Raw genomic sequence first — 21976 nt, 5'->3', positions numbered from 1 at the left:
CAAATCTTGGAAGAAACCGTTGGCTTCGGAAGCTCGTGCCGGGGCGTAAATGTTCACAATTCGGAATTTTGTGCGGCCGACGAAAAATTCAAAGCACAGTGCTCTGCCGTCTGTATCATGTCGCGCTGTGCAGTGTGGCAGTAAGGCACTGTTGAGCACTACCACACCCACTCCACACTGGCGAGTAGTACCAAAACTAAAGGAGCCGCGAACATTGCAATGTTCTGTGAAGTTGACTACGTCGGAGAGGCAGGTAAAGCGAACCTCCTGCAGAGGGAGCAGATCACACCTTACGCTACGAGCGAACTGTATTACTTCTTCCTGCTTTGCTGCAGCTCGGAACGCCTGCACATTAAGAGTCAGTATGCGCAACACTATGTATGAGATTAGGGCAAACCACTACGTTCCTGTTCCCATGGTAGGCGGCATGGTAGGCGGCTGAAACATGTCCACGTCGTCGCCACACGAAACGTTTTTTTTTTTTTGTGTGTGTGTGTGGGCTTTGTCTTCCGCGCAGCGGGGTCGCTATCACGGGGTGAAGAGTGGCGGCAATGTTTCCCGGAGACTCCAACAGCAGGATCGTCGACTAGATCACACAACTCTGCGGCTTCATCCTGAGGTCCCGCCAGAGAGTAGAGTGACGTTGGTGAACTAGGAGATTAAACTAAAGGGCTCACTTCATCACCGCTGGTGGCAAGGCCAGCTCCCTGCCCATGACTGAGCATGTGCAGACCATTAGGGCCCTCGAAGTTATTAGACCCGTATGGAAGTTCACTTGCTGGTTCGTCACACGAAGAAAACAGAACCTCCTCCAGGGCGTCCACTGCCGACGCAGCCTCAGCAGGCGACGTCGCCTCGGAAGAAATAGGCTCATTGCTAGTGGGTTCACTCAAGGCGGGAAATTCTGCATCAGACTTCACGGGGACTACTTGCTGAGGGGGTGCAGCAGCAGGCACAGGAAGGGCAGCCGTCCTTGATCTCTGCTTTTGCTGCTGACGAGTATAACCTGCGCATGGCACAATCCACCGTGGCGTGACCTTGGCCGCAGCGGAGACATGGGGCTCTTAAGCCGGCGGTGTGGTGACCAAATACGGCGCATCTTTCACAGCGAGGTGCCTTGCAGTCACCCGCACCTTCCGCAAACCTTCTTGACGCTCTTATAGTCTACCAATTCACGATCAGACCCAACAGTGAGGAAGTTGGGTACCGGCTTCTTCATCTCGAACTTGACTATGCGAGTCCCGTTGCGGATGGTAGGGCGCTCCTTGTATACCGGAAACGAAAACGCCAGCACAGTGCCGTAAGGCGCCAAGGCACGCACCAGGACGTCGTCGGGAACATACTCCGGAAGTCGCTTGATAGTGAGAGAGGCAATATTTGTCGAAGAAACTGGGGTAAGAAGAACCAACAAACCTCCAAAGACCAGATCGCGTGCTCTCTGGTTCGAAACAACAACTTGGAAGTTTAAGCCACCCCGATGCTGAATGGAATGAACCTGGTCGTCGACCAGCTGACAGATAGCGTCGAGGACACCGTCTACGGAAGCCCTGTCGCGCACAGTGAAATCGATGGCATGGTCTTTAGGAGGCCTTACGGCACAAAGAGCTGTCGAGCAGTAGCCGCGGGAGCGGTGGGCGTCGCCCCAGCTGACATCATGAAACGGACCAGGGGCAGACCACACAGTGGGAAGTCGAGCCCCAGGAAATTCTTAATCGTAGAAGAGAGCAGTGAAGGCACGTCCGTTCGCAATCACTTCTTCTTCTATGTAGTTTCAGATTGATTGATTGATTGATTATTTAAAAGAAAACCAGGGAGAAATTGAACTTGTCTCCTGACTAGTTTTGCTACTCCCAAAACAAAACAAGAAACAAACAAACCCAAAACAAACAAAAGTACATTCCCCATCCCCAACAATTAGTGTGTTAGTACACTAGGTGCAAGTGAATAAATATCACTAGAACGTGCAGAGAAACAGATACACACTAATGCAAAGATACACACTACAAATACACACTAATTGTTTTCAGAGTCTACACGTGTGTCAGCGCGCCTTCGTTATGTGAGGTGCCGCTATTAAGATCCGCTCATCACAGGAGAAACCGATGACTGCATATAGTGACCCACGCCCGCGGCTCGTGACAACAGCACTCAGAGGCGAGAGGAATCGCGTACAAATCGATGGGACTCCGTGCACTCTGCCTCACTCTAATTCACCAGGTATAAGGCAACGATCCGATCTTCTTCGGTCTTGAGAACGCGACCTTTTTGTAGAAACACAAGGGTGCCTTGCGAATTTCGCGGGACATTCCATGAAGGTTATGGCAAACGTTATCATTTCGTGGTGTTTCTCGTGCTTCTCAATCAGAAACTTTTAGTTCACTTCTTCAATTAGTAATATTGTGAGCCTTGTCGTGCCATAGCAGGAGAGGACAAAATATACAGGCTGTTAGTTTTTATCTGTTACAGATAATAAAGATACGAGAGTAGCGCCTAAGTCGCTTCTGTAGTTGAGTTATAAGGACATGCGGTCGTGCTCTCCAAGAGAGTTATAGTTTTACAAGATGACAAATTATCTAAAACACCTGAAACTCATCGCACATGACTCTTTCGTTATGGGATTTCGGAAAAAAGCGGGGTAGAAGAATGAGAGACAATCCTTGACAAAAGCCATTTCATTTAAAAAAAACAGCTGAAACGCGTACGCACGTTGGAGTATCCATAGCCGAATTTTGCTCTACAAATCAGCCAAAACTGTGCCGATAGGAAGCGCAGGGGGAGCAGCGCTCATGCTACGTTGAAAGGCGCGTGCTTTGGAGCGGTTGATGTGAAAACAAGCAGCGGGGGATGATCATTACAATAGATAATAGTTTGTAGTGAAAATAATTGGTGTAGAACATTGGCCTATCCATCATCAGCCATGTCATGCTTCAACTGCGTTCCAACACCCTCGACTCCGACTATGTGTTCCAGTTTGGAAGCGACAGCGACTTCTCGATTACGGCCATTCTGCACTTTAAAAACAGAACTTCACCGCATAACCCGCTCTAAACAAAAAAAAAACAAAAAAAACATCATCCCGAATGGCATCGTTCTCTCCCGTGATTTGTTGAAAAAGGGGAAAATTGTGAAAATTACTTTCTCTACTTTTTTTGTCTTTTTTTTTTTGGTATCTTCGACTGGCGGTACCAATGATCTAAGCCAGAGCACACCGAGCTGGAGAAAGAAAGAAGATGGAAGAAAGAAACAGCTGGCCAAAGCTGTTGTCAGAGCGCTGCGTCATGACCAGTCGAAAATAGTGATGATGATGATGATTATGATGACGATTTTACTCGCGCAAAGGCAACTTAGGCCATCGAGTGGAAGATAGAACGCGCGCTTTAGAGCAGAGGTCGGCATTTTGGCTCACGATCACAATCATCTGATAAGAGCGCGTCGACCCCACGCTTACTACGAACTCACGCGAAGGGCGATATCGCGCCCTGTATCGCAATATATTTTGATTGCAATATTTTCGGGAGCTTGAAATAATCAAACGGCTCCAGGCGGTAAAACTTGACGATCGCAGATGATCACGTCGCCAGACGGACTTCACACGAATCATTATGACTTATCGCACTCTCGCGATCACGATATCAGCACGAGATGTCAGTTATGGCATATTAGTGCACTCGCAAGATAATGTAAAAAATCACACCGGGAAATGGATAACTGAGTTACTTGATATAAAGACTTGTGGCGCGACCTTTACCACGACTGAATGTATCTCTTCATTAGGCATATGTTCGATGAACGATGGACCACGCGTGGTTTCGAACCTTGATAAACAGATTAGGAACACAATAATTCTTCTCTTTTGCTAAAATTCGAAAAGCCCTATTGCCAATTATAGCTGCCCGGGTGCGAAGGCGACAAGGCAAATAAAGTTTGGTGCATAATACAAAGTCACTAATGTGTACTAGAAAGGCGGTGGAAAGAAGTGCTGAACAATTTGAAATATCCCTGCATACTGGTTAGGTCAGTATAGGTACAGGGCTTCTGGTATTCGGTATTTAGCGAAAAGCAGCACAGATAAACGTAGATCGCCACAATCTTCACGCGATGGATGGAAATGATTAGTACACCAGTAATCTCCGGAATGAGCGTTTCAACCTGCTCAGTATTATTTCATTTTGGCTTCATGTGGAAGCACAATGGACCGAAGAAGTGAAATCATTTCCAGAAAAAATAGTAAACAACTGCGCTCCCACCTCTCACAGGGCCAGATTACAAGGGCTATGCGTAAGATATGCACAGGTTCATCAAGAAGCGGCCTATCTAGAGCCTGGAGCACTGCGTTCACTATGTACATGGGAGTGTCCTTTCCACCAACTGTCTTGCAATTTAAAACGCCACCATCAAACGCCAGCGACAGGTAGTAGCCGGGCGAAATAATCACCGATCAGATCCGATTTTGCACGCCGAACGTGTGAAAACCAGAATCAAACACCACAAATCCTACCAGTAATCTAATAATCAGCGCACACGCATGTCGTTTGAGGCTCACTTCACAGGGATAGTACGCCACAAGTCACAAAACGAAGTTCCACATACATCATCGTCATGTACGTTGTTGGTCACATAAATTACTGCAGCGAATAATCAAATCCCAACACACGGGTAGAATGGACCCTTTGGCAAAATTATGGTGCGTACAATGCCATTATGATGCATATATTGTAATGCATGATACGCCTGGTTGACCGAAAAAAATTCAAATGTGCGAATAAGCGTCATGCGCGGTTGCAATACCGAAACACACTACCCCATCGGTTAATTTTACAACCTGCTCTCTTGCCCCTGGCAGGGAAAAAAAGAAATGAAAATACACTAATATAAAACGTTCCAGAAAGGAAGGGCGAATGTGCAGCAGCAATTTCAACATCGACATCAGACTGCCGTAGCGACGCAATGACAGTGATCGCGGACTCACGCGATAATGGCACCGAAGCGAAATACTTCCTTCGGAATTCGGAAATACTTATAAATAATACTTTGTTCGGTAGTAACGGGAACAGTGGTTCCCGTTACTACCGCTGAGAGACGCGTCAGCATAAGTGCACTAAGAGAGATGGGTGCGTTTTTTTTATTCTGCCCGGGTAACTCGGGGGTAACCCTTACTGGGCGAAAAATCGAGGGTGACGGAAGTGACGTCATAACCTACCGGCGAAAATTCAACTCTCGTCGCTCGAGGGTTACTCTGGGTACCTACTCTCACTGACCCAGCTCAGCAGGTGGGTAGCAGAGGGTTATGACGTCACACGACGTCAAGTGAGAGTCCCGCGACTTTTAACTTTCGGATTCCGAGCGTATTTCGGTGGCTTTAGCACGACTGTTGTTTCGTTGGATGCATGCCTTTTTCTTCCTTCGTCATCATCTTCCCCTTCGTCAAATGCGTCAAGCAGCACAAGTGCCGCAGCTTCTACAATCATGTCCCCGTCAAAAACGTCGTCTGCCTCTGCTGCCATGTTCGCTGAGACGGGCGTAACTCGTAATGGGCGAAAATTTCTAAACGGGGGTACCTACCCACAGTTCACGTGACATCTTACTCGAGTCCCGTGGTGCGTAACCCGGGGGCTACCCGGGTAGAAGAAAAAAACGCACCCGATATCTGAGTGCAGCGTGAGTGCGATCACAATAATCGCGGTCCTTCGCGTTTCCATGCCAACGTGATGGCAAATTATCGCAGAGGTGCTGCCACGCGGTGTGAAAACACGCGGGACTCACGCAATCGGCGATCGTGATTGTGCATATCATGAGTTATCGCAATCATCAGTTGTTTTCCCGACCTCTGCTCTAGTGTAATCACGTGCCTGCCAATCGAAGATGCCATTACGCAGTTATGCTAATTGTCAGAAAAAGGCGTACGCCCCTCACCCTTCACAAACCAAGAATGGTAACGGCATCATTGCCTGCAAAGGTTGCGCTTCACCGTGTTATGTGGCGAAGCTGTGTTGTGAGAGTGTGGGGCATACGATCCTCAAATTTGGATTGTGCGGAAGAGACACAGTTCGCCGCGCGCGACATAGCGTTTCAAATAACCACGTGCGGCTTTATCATCGGCACGTTGTCGGCTAATACCGCTGCAGGAATCCACGACGTCATACTGCAGCCTGCACTCGATGCTCCGTACGATAATCATGTTTTTCGCGAGAATGTCAGCGCAGCAACGGTTGCAGTAGGAATTCACAAATGAAGAGCTCCGGGATCGAAAACCAACCCAGGTGCTACGACAAATACGTGCTCTTGTTTGAGATGCTACTCTGGACCTCACCTTCCTTCAGGAGTTTACGCAGCGACAGCGATAGCGTGCGCCGTCAGTTTTGTGGTACCATACTATTTTCGAGAAATAAACACTGTTTTCGAGAATTTTTATGCGCACTCAAAACCTCTGAACCCGTTTGCCTTCTCGGCATGCGCAGTGTTGACGACCTTATTTCTGTGGGGCCAAAAAGGCGCCATGCAGTCCTCAATCCTGAAGCTCCCTATCATTACAGATACTACTATCGGCTGTGCTGTCTGAAGTTTTCCCTGGTTTTTCCGGCAAACTTTCCAGTCGAATGTCGGCACAGTTCCCTCTGAAGTCGGTCCAGGACGCATACTGACTCCCGTATCCCCCAGTTCCCCTACTGTCCTCTCTCCATCTGTCCCCGTTTGTGCGCCGCCCTTAGCCACAGTTGCTTCGCGGCGTTAACACAAAGTAAAAAATACGCATGTACACAGTTCTTGTCCGGAAGTCAAGTGAAGTCTCGGCAGCTTGTTCCGCGACTTGCATGATTGAGAAACTGTCTCCCTTTCTACTCGACAATTTTGAGACTGTCGTTCACAGCTTCATGCTCTCCTCCATGGCGGTAGTTTGCCATTCATGGCACGTAACCGTCGAATTCGATCAACGTTTGCGCTCGTTTGGTTGCCAAATGCGAGCACACGTCTCGCCGAATGCTGCCCGCGTTTAATGTGCCCGGGCAATTATGCCGTTTCAAAGATGCCTACTTTCGCAACAAAGAAAATCTGAAAGACGAGACAAAAGAACCAACGCGGCAATATGCAGGCGTGTCACGTCGCTGATGTGCAACCCTGTTGTAAAGCGAAAGGTCGCCGTAAAAAGCAATCTTGTCCGAGAAAAGAAAACAAAGTCCTACGAAAATAAGGAATCTGTTCCGCCCTTTGCTGCACGAGGAGCGACTACTAATGTTCTGCGAAAGCGTATATTGATGTACTGGACCAGGCAAACGGATTTATTTGTAGTTCACTGTAACGTCACTCAAACGTTTTGTGACGAGTGAAGACTAGATCGACTAGAAGATGTGACGAGTGAAGAACTATCCAGTTAAACTAAGGTAGTCGAGAAAAAAGCCAGAGAGTGGCGGGAAAGTTTCGACGACTGCCACATTCCAACTCTTCCTGTTCTTCGGCACCTTGATGCTTGCGTTGTCGTCGTCTGTTTGGTGTGTTTCAGCCTCAGGACATTAGGGAGTTTTAGTTCCCACTACGATAACACGCCGATCGATACGATCTCCGCAAACGGATACGACTCACGAGTCATTGGGAATGACTCCATCGCCCGGACGCCAGACGCCATCTGCACGGACAAAGCTGAACTTCATTTGCTCGTATCATTAGTTAGGATCCAGTTATGCGCATGAAACGCGTGTTACAAGCATTTGTCCCAACGCTTGTGGATTACCTAATGTTGCTAAATGTTTATCTGCGCATTTATGCACCGGTGACAGCGTTTGGTCAAAAATCGTATGCACTTAGGCTTAGGCGTCCGTACGGGGCAAGCCACACACGGCACTAAGAAGTCTACGCCTCGTCAGCAGTCCGGTCTCCTTGCTTCAGAACATCCGCTACTGGTTGTCCGCCACCCCTGGCTGTCACCCAGCCATGATTTCAGGAAGCTGCATGCACGGCGCGAGCGAACGATATTATTTCTCTGGTTGTCAGCCATCTTGTTCCCAAGCGCGCGTTCTGTGCATGCTCCACCTGAGTGGGAGCGCGAAGGCGCGCACGAAAGAAGTCCGGTGAATTCGAAATAACTGGGATTCCGATATTTTTTGTAGACGGTAGAGATCTCCGGTTCAGCTTACGCACGCACACGTTGCGGAACACTGAGTCGAAAAGTTATCAGAGGAGCAGGAGTGACGAACTAACACTCCCTATTTACTCATCAACTATCCGACTGCCCCATTCGCGATGTGGTGCCAGATCTGTCACATTTCCTATTCAGGTGTACTGTTAAAGTAAACGCTGAAAGGAACCCGTGGCTACTTCTCATTTACACGTTGCTAAGGTCGAAGAGTACATATGCAGGGTGTCCCAGAAAACGTGTCATTGAATTATAATAAAAAAACTACACCACCTAGAGTCATGCGGTCGATGGCATTTGTTCTTACTGGGTTTTTGCCACCTCCTCATGTGAATGTCGTGTAACGTAAGTTTAATTATGTAAATTTTTGCGAGCTCAAGTCGGAAATTTGCCAAGTAAAGGTCACTTTTTTACCCCACCAATGTGAAGAGCGTGTCTAATTTAGTGAAATTAATGATAATTGACAGGGATATTCAGGAGCTATTCCATCGGAAAAAATAGCCGAACATCATGCTCTACGGAGGTCGCACAGAATAGCGCACGATGAATTTTTCAACGCAATCTTTGTCAGTCCGACGAAAGGAGGTTGGAAACCAAGCCCTCCTCGACATCGCAGAAAGAGATAAAACAGGAACGGCTTATCACGTCTGACTTTCGCTGGGATAATGCTTTCCCTTTCCCAATTTTAGGAACTGTTACTTTTCCTACTATCTTTCTGTGGGCTGGCTTCGGAACCTCCTTTCGCCGTATCGAGAGCGATTGCGCTCAAAAAGTCATCGCGCGCTATGGTCCGGTGCTCCGAAAAGCATGATATTCGGCTATTTTTTCCGGTGGGATAGCTCGTGAATTACACTGTGAATTATCATGAATTTGAGTGAATTCGGCACGCTCTTCATATTGGTGGGGTAAAAAAGTGACCTTTACTTGGAAATTTTCCGAGTTCAGTTCGCAAATATTTACATAATTAAACTTGGAGTACATGGCATTCACATTAGGAGGTGGCAAAAACCTAATAAGAACGAATGCTGTTGACCGCATGATTCTAGATGGCGTAGTTTTTTTATTATAATTCAATGACACGTTTTCTGGGACACCCTGTATATTAGGTGGGTAAAACTTTCTCCGACTAATGTGCAGACTTTAGACAGTGTCTCTGGAAGAGTTGAGGCACTTTACGGTCATCCTGCCCAAGGCAGAAGTTGGAGTGAGGACGGGGTGTTGCTCGACCCCAAACTACATTGCCCACAATTGAGTGTAACAAAAGTGGCACTCCACTCCCTGAGAGCCGCGTAATTTATGAGTAGACTGGAGACGAACACATCGGCAACAAATTAATTTGAATCAGCGACGCACCACTCAGTGAGCTTTTTTTCTTCTCATCTTCTTCTTACTCATTTTTTCAATCGAGGTAACGTTGCGCTTAACTGACGTCGGCTCTTTTTCTCCGGATAAGCACACATCCCCACGCGCCGCCCCCACCCACCCACCCACATATATAGCAATCCAAGTTAAGGAGAGCTGGCGTCACGCTAGTCGCAAAAATAAATGCCGGTCAGCGACCAGAAACCTTTGGAACCGCAAGTTCATACCCACGCGGATTAAGCTCCACATAATGCGGCTGAGTACCCCTCGAGGGATTTTATCGACTCCGGAATACTCAGCTTTCTATTCGTGCTGAAAATCGATAAAAAGACAAGAGGGGGAACAACGCAAGGTAAAAAGACAGATGACATAACAAGACGCAATACACTTCGTGAACGTCAACCAAGACCTCGTCGACTTTAAGAGGGATAGAAGCAACCTGCCCTACTACTACTGCAGTTTCTGTTAGCTTACATTGAAGATTTGCACTTGATCAGCTAGAGGCAGGATACCGAACTGACCTTAGCGTTCTTTATTGTAATTGTTGTTATAAGTTTGCGCACTGTGGCCGTCAGCACGTGAAGACCGTTTCGGTATAGGCCACGACTTCAGATAAACATCACAAGTGGCCATCGCGCGGGATCTCGTGAACAACAACAACAACTTTATTTCGGCTTTGGAGAGTGGGGAGGTTCATCGCCACAAACGATACTCTACCCCATTGCTGGTGGGAATGTGCGGAATAAAATAACGATCCCCTTCACAATAACGATCGAAGTCCGATGGTGTCCAGAAATGTCAGAAGAGTTTTCAGCACAGAGCGTTGCTGGGCTGGATTAGGCCAGGGACCAAGCAATTTCGATAGGGAGAAGGGGCGAGAGTCCAGCTGACGAAGAGACTCGGAGAGTGTGGTTCGGGAAGGTTGGTAGTGGGAGCAATCAAGAAGAATATGCTCCAGATCCTCAAGCACACCAGAGTGGCAGCAGGTGGGAGAGTCAACTTGTTTCAAGCGGTAACGCCACTGAGCTGTAAAGGCCACATCGAGGCGCATTCGGTGGATTAACGCAGCATCTTGACGAGAGGTGTTTCGTGGCATGCGGAAAGCGAGCGTTGGATCAACTCTGCTCAACATAGAGGGGAAGAATGTCGGTTGTCCATTGGCGGGAAGCCAGGGGTATCACTAGGCGTCGGAGAATTGAACGGCGGTCTCCGCTCAGCAGAACAATACTGGTCCGTTTCCGATACGAGAGTGCTGCTTCTGCGGCGCTGTAGGCCTGCTCGTTCCCCACGACACCACAATGGACTGGAACCCACTGGAGAACGAGCCTGCGGCCTGCTGCGTACACAGTGTGGTAAGCCATTAACACATCTGTGACTAGGGGTGCGGATGGGCCTCGTATGCCGGAATTTTCAATAGCTTGAAGTGCAGATTTGGAGTCTGTGAAGACTGCCCATTCCCCCGGTGTAAAATCAGCGATGTGTTGTAGAAAGAAAAGGATGGCATAGAGTTCCGCAGCCGTGGAGGAGGTTGGATGTGAAAGGCGTCTTCCGTGCACTACGCCTTCGGATGGTATGACGAATGCTGAGGCAGACTTGTTGTTTCGGGATGCGCCATCGGTATATGCTGCCGTAAACGTAGAAAACTTCTCGTCTGCCAGAGCATGAAAATGGGCTCGGAGGACTTGAGAGGGGACCTGAGTTCTTCTTTCCAGAAGGTTTGGAAGGCGTACAAAAGTGGGCGGCGCCGGTAGATACCAGGGGGCTTCCGGCGGTATAGTGCCCTTAGTTATGAAGCCAGTGAGAGTCTGGCGTGTCCTCTGCGCTACTCGATAGAAGTCGCTTTCACGGCGGTATCGAATTTTCCTGAAGAGCGGGTGGTGGGGAACGTGAGCACGCAAACGGATGAATTGCCGAGCCGTTTCACGTTCACGGAGAACCTGAATCGGGAGCTCACCAGCTTCAGCCAGTACTTGCCGTGTTTCAGCCATTCTTGGAACTCTGAGGCATCGACGAAGGCTTTGAGCAAACAGGGACCGAAGTGTATTTAATGAAGTTGTTGATATCCTGTGCAGAATAGGAAGGCTGTAAAGCAGAGTCGCCCTCACCCATGCCGCGTGAACCGCGAGCAGGGAACGCTGATCACAGCCCCATCCTGAGCCAGAAAGATGTTGAAATGCGGGGAGCCATCGCTGCACTTTAGTTTCAATGTGTTTAATGTGCTAAGCCCAGCGCGAGTCCGAGTCGATTACCACGCAAAGGAAGCGGTGGAAGCGTACTGGCTCAAGCTTCTTTGTACAAAGCCAAAGAGGGAAATTGGCCATAGCTTTGCGCGTGAAAGGGAGATCGACACACTTTTCAGGTGAAAGGTCCATCCCAAGGTGTGTGAGGTACGTATGGATATTATTTAAAGCGAGCTGCAGGCGGCGCTGTATGGCTGGGCGTGATTTTCCTACTGTCGAAAGGGCGACGTCATCTGCATACACGGAAAACGACGCTTTACGAGGAATTGCTGCTTGTAGGCCAGTCATCACCACGTTAAAGAGTGTCGGGCTGAGAATGCTTCCTTGGGGAACTCCTTGTGGAACAGGATGCTGAGGGCTTTGGCCTTGGGACGTACGGACAGCGACAGTTCGGTCCGTAAGGAAGTCTTGGAGCCAGATGAAGAGCCGACCGGATACCCCAAACGAGCGCAAGGCGTGCGGCACACAAATGTGCGAGACGGTATCATATGCGCGCTTGATGTCGAGGAAAACCGATAGGACGATCCGTCGATGGGCACGAGCATGTTGAACTGTAGAGACTAGGTCGAGAACTGGATCCATGGAGCTTCGGTGGCGACGGAATCCAGCCATTTCGTGAGGGAACGCACGTTGTTTTTCGAGCCACCAGTCGAGGCGATGCAAAATCATTCTCTCCATCAGTTTCACTAATCGAGCTACTTCACACTAATCGAGCTAAAGGCAGCGTTGCAGCTTGTGAACGCCGGCTCGTCCCCTGGACCCGATACAATCACCTATGGCGCCCTGCGAAACCTTGACGGGCGGTCACTCCAAGCTCTCCTTCATGTGTATAGCACGTCTTGGCAACAAGGATTTTTACCACACACATGGAAGGAGGCATTGGTTGTTCCCATCTTGAAACAAGGCAACCCCCCAAATGCCCTATCCTCCTTTCGCCCTGTGAGCCTGACAAGCTGTGTGGATCTCGTGAAGAATCACAGGGAAGCAGTGCATTTTTCGCGCGGTATGGAATGACGAAACGTAGAGCATCGAGCCACAAGAACACGATCTTCAACTTGCCGTTATCCCTTAAAGTAGTACAGATGGGCATCCAAAAATGTTTTCAGATTAAGACGTCTGATGAAAGTGTGTGTCATTTTCCCGAGTAGCGCGAAAGGTTTTCATGTGTGCAATTTGTTTCCCAGAAAAAAAAACCTCGCATAAACATGGCTCCGCCCGTTCAACCTTAATTCGCCACTCCGGGAATAACGAGGAGGAGAAGTATGATGCCACGCCACCCATGACGTCACAGGGGATCTCGTTCTCTTTCGCTGATTAGTGGGGGTCAGCGCCCTGTCCGTTTGGTCCTGTAAACTAGTTCTGCCAGTTCCTCCGCAGAATTGGGGATAGAAGGAGCGGCCGAATAATGGACAGAGGCATGAGCATGGCTTTTTCAGAACCGCAAACAGCCCAGTAGCAGACGACAGCTGAGTAGCAGACAACATTCCTCTGGTCCAATCAGCGAGTGTGACCCCTGTTGCGTCAGCGCGATGTCCCAGGCAGATCATAGGCTGGTACTGCTCTAAACCGCCGTTGCGCACAGCCGCTTTTTGCGGCGTATTTTAAATGCAATTTCTGCGATAATTATCACTGTATGGTGTGAATTACTTCTCATTGTGCATCTTACTGACCTGCTTAACAGGTTTATACGAAGAAAACAGTGTTAAAAAAGACGTTTGTGCTACTTTAAGGCAGGCGTTACAACTGATTAGAGATCATACATTAAACAGGAGTATCCCCTCATACATGTACGACGAACATGTGTGGTTAAACAGTTCTGGTCAAGGTGCTTTTTACCGTTCAAACATCTCTAAAGACATGAGTGGAAACCAGTGCACCATAACATAAACGCGCTGTTCGGTAGTGTCTAGCACCATGCGTCCCAAACGCGCAGTGTATTTGGACAAACTCGAAAAACAGTGATTCATCGTACTCATCGGCTTTTTGAGAAATCAGCATTTTCGTCAATATTTCTGAAATCGTCTATTGTGTGACATTATTTAGTGTGAGCACATTGAGTGCAAATTAAAACGGCGCGCTCTTTGCTTATTCAAAAGGGGGAGAGCAGGAAACATACCAGACGACATGGACAGAGGTACGTCGTCATCGTCGTACACGGGCCGCCACAGACCCATACCAACACGCCCGTCTTTCAACTCTCAGCTCTTTGCGACGAGGGTCGTTCGAGTCAAACGGGGTCTCCTGAGTGTACAAATGGCTCGCGATACTTCTTTTTATCATTTTCACACGCGACAGGCCTCCGCGTTCACCACATAGTGGTCCAAGGTTTGTGCAAAACAGAAGACACGTGCTAGACAAGATGGCCGACCACGAGGTGAGCGCGCACATCGAACAGCGAATTGTCGTGAAGTTTCTCGTGAATGAAGGCGTAAAGTCATCTGAAATTCACAGAAGACTTCAGGCCCAGTATGACCACGATTCACTTAGCCGCAGCAAAGTTTCCATCTAAGCGCGTTTGAGTGGTGCAAACGGTTCCGAGACGGTCGTACATCAGTGTAGGACGATCCCGGCCGGGGCGGCTCAGAACCCAGCGTCAGAGTTCCTGAGAACAACCAACGTGTGGAGCGCCTGATCCTCAAGTACCGACGGATAACATGTCTGGAACTGGCTCGAAAGACGGACCTTTCTGTGGGAACGTTGAACACTATCATTCATGAACACGTCCAGTTTCGGAAAGCCGGGCCTCATCGCCAAAGGAGTCCTCCTCCTACAGGACAATGCACGCCCGCATACCGCGCATCTCACGACACGCACCTTACAGGAACTTGGCTGGGAGTTGCTGCCACATCCCCCTTACAGTCCAGACCTCGCCCCCAGCGATTTCCATTTCTTCGGGCTACTGAAGACGTCCCTTGGGGGCCGCTACGTCAGCTGCGACGACGAGGTCAAGAATGCGGTCCGATCATGGCTGCTACGCGTCGGTAAGGATTTCTACGCTGCTGGCATCCAAGCCCTCGTGAAACGCTGGGACAAGTGCATTAGTGCAGCTGGAGATTACGTTGAAAAATAAAACTAATTTCTCGCCTGTAAGTTCATTTTACTTTTGCGAAAAATGAAAAGTCCCGGTTTGACTTGAAGGCCCCTCGTACATTCGCCAGACGTTTGTTGTACACAAGATTGGCGGTACATAGGAACTTTTCATTTCTGAGCTGTACAGACACCTTGCCGACAGTCGCAGCTGTTGTGCTGACATTCAGTGAAGAAAGTAATTGGGCCAAAGGTTATTGTTCCTCTTGAGCAACAAGGGGACAATAGGAGGAGGGTAGTTGCGTAAACAGCGTCTCTGTGTCCCCACTTTTCTCTCTGTTGAGGTATCTTGCGGTGAAGTGAACTGGTCTCGATGCCATCTTTGCTGTGTTTGAGAATCAACTGTGGTGTCCGTTGTGTTCCTCCAGGTTTCGTTTTCGTTATAACGACTTCGTTCGATTCTGCACATAGGGTACGATGTGATCGCTTCGGTGGAAGATCGGCCTCCCGTTTGACCGGTAAACCAGAGGGACTACTACAAAAAAGTGTGTGATGTTAAATCTCGGAGCTTCGAGTGGAGGGTGTGAATGTGTCCATACACTATTAGAGAAAAAGAAAAAAAAAAGTTTGAGAAGGCGGTAACCGGTTCTCTTATCACCAAGGCTGCAGCGTCCCCTTGCGGAAGAGTATAACGGGACTGTTTACCTCCTTGTTTGCGGCGCCATCTTTCGGTCGACAACATTAACAAGGTGGAAACCCAGCTCATTTACCACCTAGAATACACAGGTTTATTACATGCCACAAGGATAATTTCTGGAAGAAACGGTATCATCGTGTTTAAGGAGTAATTTAAGTAATAAACACAGTCAGCAACACGGTTGTATTTCAGTCCGAAATGTTGTCAATTGTGGCGGCAGACTTTCCGTTCCTACAATGAGGAAATCTCCGAACCCTCACTTGCAAAGTCGCTTTTCAGACGAAAACAATCCCAGAATTTGCGAAGTAGCAGCCTATTAATAGTGTCCGTTCTCCAGCAAATTTCTCCCACATATGTGATTATATGGCGGGAATCTGCACAACCTTTCAGCCTAACCTTGCGCATGTGGCCTTGCGCGCTAAGTTTGCATGTTTGTAGGCGCGGGTAATTTTTGTTTGCGCCTTTCCCTTGGTGATCCGTGGCTGAAGATAACTTTTTGTCAATTGTAGCTCTAAAGGACTAAATGCGCCGGGATTAGGCGGACGGGAAATGTCATACTCGAATATGCCGTTAGGAGATGGACTCATACGCACGCACACGCGTCCGCGCAGGGTATAATGTAACACCACAGGGTATGATGTAACACCTAGGGGTGGAAGTTTTACCACATGCCCACAGGGTATAGTATAGCACCCAGTAGTGGCAGTTTTACGACCTATCCAAGGGGTACAATATTCTCCCTTAAGCTCTTAACGTTACGACCTGCCAGCAGGGTTTAATATTTCCACCCATTCAAAAGGTTTAACTTAGCACCTTTTCGTACAAACATATATAGACAGGCCGTCACCACCTCAAGGGTATAAGTGCTAAACATTTTTCATTTTTTTCTAAGAGTGTATCGCTGAAGCACAGGGTTGTGCGAATATTCGCCGTTTTCGAATGCTGAGGCGAACCATTGTGTACTCGATGCAAATCCTGAATGGGATCTAGAATTCTATATAGCAGTTTGGAGTCGAAAAGTCTTGTCTTCCAAATCGGATACATTAGGATAGCAGAACAAAAACGATCATCAGCAGCGTTGCGGAATTAGGTGGCCCATTCCTTTCCAATTCCATTCCGAGGAATGCAGATATATGCTATCACTCGGAATCGTGAGCTGTAGTCGATTCCCAGTCCTAGAATAGCTTGGCAGCGCCCATTTCATTGCTTTAATGCCGGAAAGATTAAACAAGACAATATGAACGTAACAAGCAAGAAGTCTAATACATTTATCCGAGCAGAGCAGAGGGTGACTTCACCCGGAACAAAGATGCACAAACACACGTATAGAGGAGTTGCTAACATCGGAACGACACTAATGCACCTGAAAATGTGATAAGTAAACTTTTTCTGAGATATTTATTACGGAATGTTGATTACGAACAGCAGTTCTCCTGCTGATCACGGCCACGAGTGTCATATGTTCCCGTTCGCAAACATTAGCTGCTGGAAGGAAGCATCTGAGAACAGACTTCGCTGCGCTGTCACAATCAGCATCCAAAATGCGTTGCGAAGGTGCTTCATAATAATAATTGGGTGTTTACGTCGCCAGACAACTGAGGCGAAGGTGCTTCGCTTCAGTAGCAGAAGAAAACCGTGCTCGGCAGTCGGGCTCGTGACGCTGGACAAGCGCATGCGTGACCGTGGGTTCAATGGGTAAAAGGATACAGCGGTGAACTCAATAATTTCGCAGGGCCATCCAGGTAATTCAATTCTCATTTCATTCCGGTGAAAAATTGGAATGATTCCATTCCCACTCCAGTAATATTAGCTGGTATCATTCCATTCCGAGCTCTATTAATGTGCAATGATTCCGGAATCATTCGGTACTCCGGGGTGGCAACTCCGAAACCCTCATTGGCAGCAATCAGCCGCCATCCTACGTCTGCCGTCTGTGGCCCCAATTGGTTGCCGTGCTAATAACGAGTAGCGATGCCAGTGTATAAGCGGCTTCCGTATAACCAGTGTGCCCAGTTACTGGAGGTCGTATGCGCTATACATGTTCAATGCGGTGCACGGACAAATATGTGTATGAAGCAAATACTGTTGTGAAACATGTTTTTTATCGTTAATGTAACCAGCCATTATACATCGCTTATTCATGCACACGTTGTTAAGCACATTTTAAGCGTTTGTAAAAGTGTTTACTCCCTGCTATCAACAATCCAGGAGCGAAAACGATGTCATTCGGGATAATAATAATAATAACAATAATAACGCTTCTTATTACGTGCCCAGGAACAGCCTCGAGGTCTTGTTATTGGCGTACACACCTACTAGAACACGGCTTACTAGATTATACCGACCGTGTCATAATCAGCAATCTACATGAGGACCCCGTCCGCACGATCCGCTAGATGCGCTACACATCAGATCGCGAGATCTACATCATAATTGGACAATAGAAATGTGAATTTTGAACGCGCAGACAGCGGAATGTGCGACTACCGTAGAAGACGACAGCAACAGCTGTTATGAAAACGTGTAGAATGATGACGATCAACGACTTTAGAAAGAAGCATCTTCCGTGGGACATCCACTGCTTGTACAAAAACACTAAGGTAAGCTGAAGTACAGAGTATTGTAGAAACTGAGGAAGCAATAACTGGACCGATGAGCAGCGCCAGCGCTAGCTTCTGAATGCGGCGCTGGGAAGTGGTCCAATTGACATTGTCGCTATAATCTAGTAGACCGTGGGTTAGAAGCTACAGTGCCCACTCGCGCGTGGCCAACAGCGGTCGTCAAAATATTGTCTCCTTCCCCGCCCCTCTGTCTAAAGACTGTTTCCTTGACAGGACACGATATCAATGAACAACAATAAAGCTTCCTTGCGCATCTCTTGCGCATCGTTATATCATCATCATCACCATCACAATAAAACTTATGGAACGTTAAGATGTAGAAACTAACCAGCTACCTCTAAAACAAGAAAAACAACAACTTTATTTTTAAGATGATGAATGGGGGAGTTTTAAAACATGAAAGAAATACGAATACGAAATGAAAATAGAGCGGAACTAGTCGCCTGCAAAAACTTTACAGCTGGCCTGAATGCCGCGCCTCATCGCTGCATCCCTTAGACGCATTATCCGCCACGCAGTCCGGGTCAGGGTCGATCAGTGGTCGATCAGTGGCTTCATATGTCGGAAGACGACACGTGAAGCCAATATAACTTTTCAAATATAGGCTGGAACAGAAAAAAAAAGACATTGCTCGAATCTTTCATTCTCAAGTCACACCACTGATGCTTTCCGAGCTGAGTTTTAGTGAATATCCCCTTTTCAACGATATGATAGATAAATGACACGGCACGTAGATTGAGCACCACTTCGCGCTGACGAGTGCTTAAAATAACCGCTTATCCGGCGAGGCTAGCCAGCCCTCCTTTGCAGATTAGGGATATGAGTCCTCGGAAGAAAAAAAAAACGTGAAGGAATTGGAAGACATTTTTTCGATTTGCTTCGATGTCCGCAAAATTGCTGAAGGTTTGTATCCACGAAAATTAAAAGAAATTAAAATTCATTCAGCATATAATGCATGAACAAGGTAAAAAGATAAACAAACGTGTGCTTTTCTTAGTTAGATGAAATAAAAGCCATTCACCTTTTTAGTTATGTGGTGAATGCTCTTCCTCTGATAAATCTTAGATATTGCAACTAATAAGATAGCTTACCTCCAGTTGTCCGTTTTTCTTTTCTTTAGTGCTTGCTGCAAACAAAAATCTGAGAAGTTCATTCTTCGATTTTACTTGTCTCGCGACGTGAAGACGAGAATTATCAACTATTCTTCTACTTCAGCAAGTTAACTTTACAGGGAATGTTGTGTCTCTGAATAACATGATTGCGTTTGCTTCTAGGTCTAGTAAAGTCTCGTGCTATGAACACATTGATATTAACTTATCTTTCGTGTTCGGGTGCTAAATGGTTTAAATTTATGATGATAATACCATTATACTATCATTTTGTTGTGTAGAGCTATCTAAGAAACATAAGTCGTACAATGTCCAAACGTAAATGAAAAGAGAGTGTTTCTGAGCAGTGCAGAAACTATGGATAGCACCTACGAAGTCATTCCACGACGTACAATATCCTGTTGTGCTCTAGCAGGAGCCCTTATTTGAACTCCCAAGAAATATGGGAGATCTTGCGGCGTATTACCTTACGACCTATTACGAACCAATGCTGTTAACATAATACTGTTATCATCACACTGGCGTACCGAGAGGGGGCAAGGAGGGCCGTGCCCCCCACCCCTCCTAGAGCCCCAAGGTAGCTCTGTCGCTTGTGAAGATAGTGCGCTCTTCAGTCATAGGTCGTAATGATTACTGTCATATACCATAATAGGAACCTCTGAACAGCCACACAGTTCGCAAAGCTCGCTTCCAGAAAAAGAGGTGGTGCGTGTGCGTCTGGGGGGGGGGGGGGGGGGCACGCTCCCCCTTTCCCCTGTGGCAGCACTGTGGCCCCCTTGAAAAAGTCCTCCGAACGTTCGTGTATCATCATGAAGAGCAAAACTGATTTCGGGGTGGATGAGGTTCCTCATTGAGTTAGTAGTGCATGAAGCGTATATCATGGATGGCGCTAATGTAACTGGTGCCACGTCTTTGCACAAAACCATGGAAAATCGGAAAGCACGAAACCTAAGTCGACATATGAAATATTGTCGAAACGTAAGTGATGTTTTATTACTCATAATCAGCGCAGCATGTATGTCTTGTATCTCCAACTTGACTTTGGGTCTGCATTTTGCGCCAGAATGTAAGTGTTACCTCCCAGCGAAACGCTATTTCTAACTTGTTCACGGAATATCTCTAGTACCCAACGGCACCTCTATATTCGTGCACGCATATATAAAGAAATATTCAGTTAGCTTCAAGCCGTGAAGTTTGCTACCTGTTGTTAACTGGAAAGATGACCACAAAACGGTTTCCCCTTTCCATGTAACATAATAATATAGGTCATATAGTCGAGCTTGTGATTTTCCCCCCCTCTGAGGTTAAGAAGTGAAACTGACTTAAAAGTACGTCCTTACTTTTTCAGCAGCAGTCGAGCTCCGCGCCGGAGACCGAGGGAAATCGGCACAAAGTGTGACACGAGGAATGGAGGTTCGTCGAGAACTCGTCGACGGTTCATCGGCGTAGAGAAGTGTCCGAACGGGAGCTAAAGGCAAAGCCGAGCCGCCCTCATCCATGAGGATCACGAAACTGGAAGAACACTCTGAGCGTCCCACGAGGTGCACGTATCCGAGGAGAGCTCTGGAAACGGCCCGCACGCTGCTCCAAATCACGTAGTGAGCTACAATCAATAGGGACGCCGGCCTCTTTCAAACCACACTGACGGTGGCGACGTTCGCAGCGCGGCGGATAATAGTGGAAATGGGGGGCGTGGCGTCTGCTAGTCCACCTCTTGGTGTTCCCTTTCTACGCAGTTCCTAATGGCTGTGGAAAATACCGTCCCAGATCCTTGTCACGTACTCGCTAAATCTTTGAACAGAGAGGCATAAGATAAACTATAGCTCGTGTATACGCGACAAGGACATCATGTTTATTTATTTATTTGAAAGATACTGCCAGTCATCCCTTGATAGCCATGGCAGATGAGGTGAGTACACGACATACAACACACGGCTATACACAGTGCAAAATGCCAAGTGTTAAACATCTGAAATCTAGAAAGAAAGTTAGCCTACAAGACCTTGTAAAAACTGGGTTGGTGATGGAATTTGTGTAAGACGAGAGTGCAATTTGTTCGATTCTCGTACAGTACGAGGAAAAAAAGAAAATTTAAACACATCTTTATTGCAACGAAACTCACGGATTAATTTACTATGTTTCAGTCTTGTGGATCGGCTCGAATGCTTAGTTTACCGAGCAACAATAACTGTATTTGAATGATGATCAGTGGGAGTTTCATGTAATGTTTACCTGTCCGCATGTGCTACCTTAAATTCTGGGAAATTACGCCTTTTTTTTTTTCGCTCGATGCTTGTGTATGTGTTTGCTTTCAGCGAGCGTTGAGGTTTCGGAATTGGGATCTGTTGTGGCGAAACATTAAGAAGGACACTAAATTTAGTAATCTCAGTGGGGGAAAGAGAGCTTCCAAACTTTAAAGCTTTCTCCCATACGCATATGGTAAAGAATTAAGCAAAATACACGGAATTCGGGTCGGCGCCTTCATAATATATTGAATGAACAGCTCAAAACATGGTGTGTACAGCTTAGTTTGCGGTTGTTGCGGCAGTTGCGTTCAGAGCGTAGAACTGCACGTTCATACAATCGATACCTCGAATTGGAAATATATGTATAAACCAATTGTGTGAACCTAAAGTCCGCTTTTAAAAGCCCATGGCGATGGTGTAGGGTGTGAAGGAAGGAGCAGGGTATCATGCAAATAACAAAGAAAGATAAGATACAATGATACAAGTGATAAGAAAAAAAGAAAACCCAAAAACAAAACAAAGCATGCATAGAACAAGCGTATACAAAGC

At 47.3% G+C, this 21976-nt stretch overlaps 1 long non-coding RNA gene across 1 annotated transcript in view; it reads right to left on the bottom strand.

Moving 5' to 3' along the window:
• LOC135367844 (uncharacterized) overlaps positions 1 to 20789 on the bottom strand; it is a 247651-nt gene extending 226862 nt beyond the window's left edge. Inside the window, exon 1 of the long non-coding RNA XR_010414548.1 lies at positions 20522 to 20789. This is a non-coding gene — a long non-coding RNA (uncharacterized LOC135367844). The remainder of the gene's footprint in view (positions 1 to 20521) is intronic.
• Positions 20790 to 21976: the final 1187 nt, after the last annotated feature.

This window comes from Ornithodoros turicata, chromosome 1 (genome assembly GCF_037126465.1).
Source record: "Ornithodoros turicata isolate Travis chromosome 1, ASM3712646v1, whole genome shotgun sequence".
Taxonomy (NCBI): Eukaryota; Metazoa; Arthropoda; class Arachnida; order Ixodida; family Argasidae; genus Ornithodoros; species Ornithodoros turicata.
Note: the sequence above shows the minus strand (reverse complement) of the source record. Positions and strands in the feature narration are given on the sequence as shown.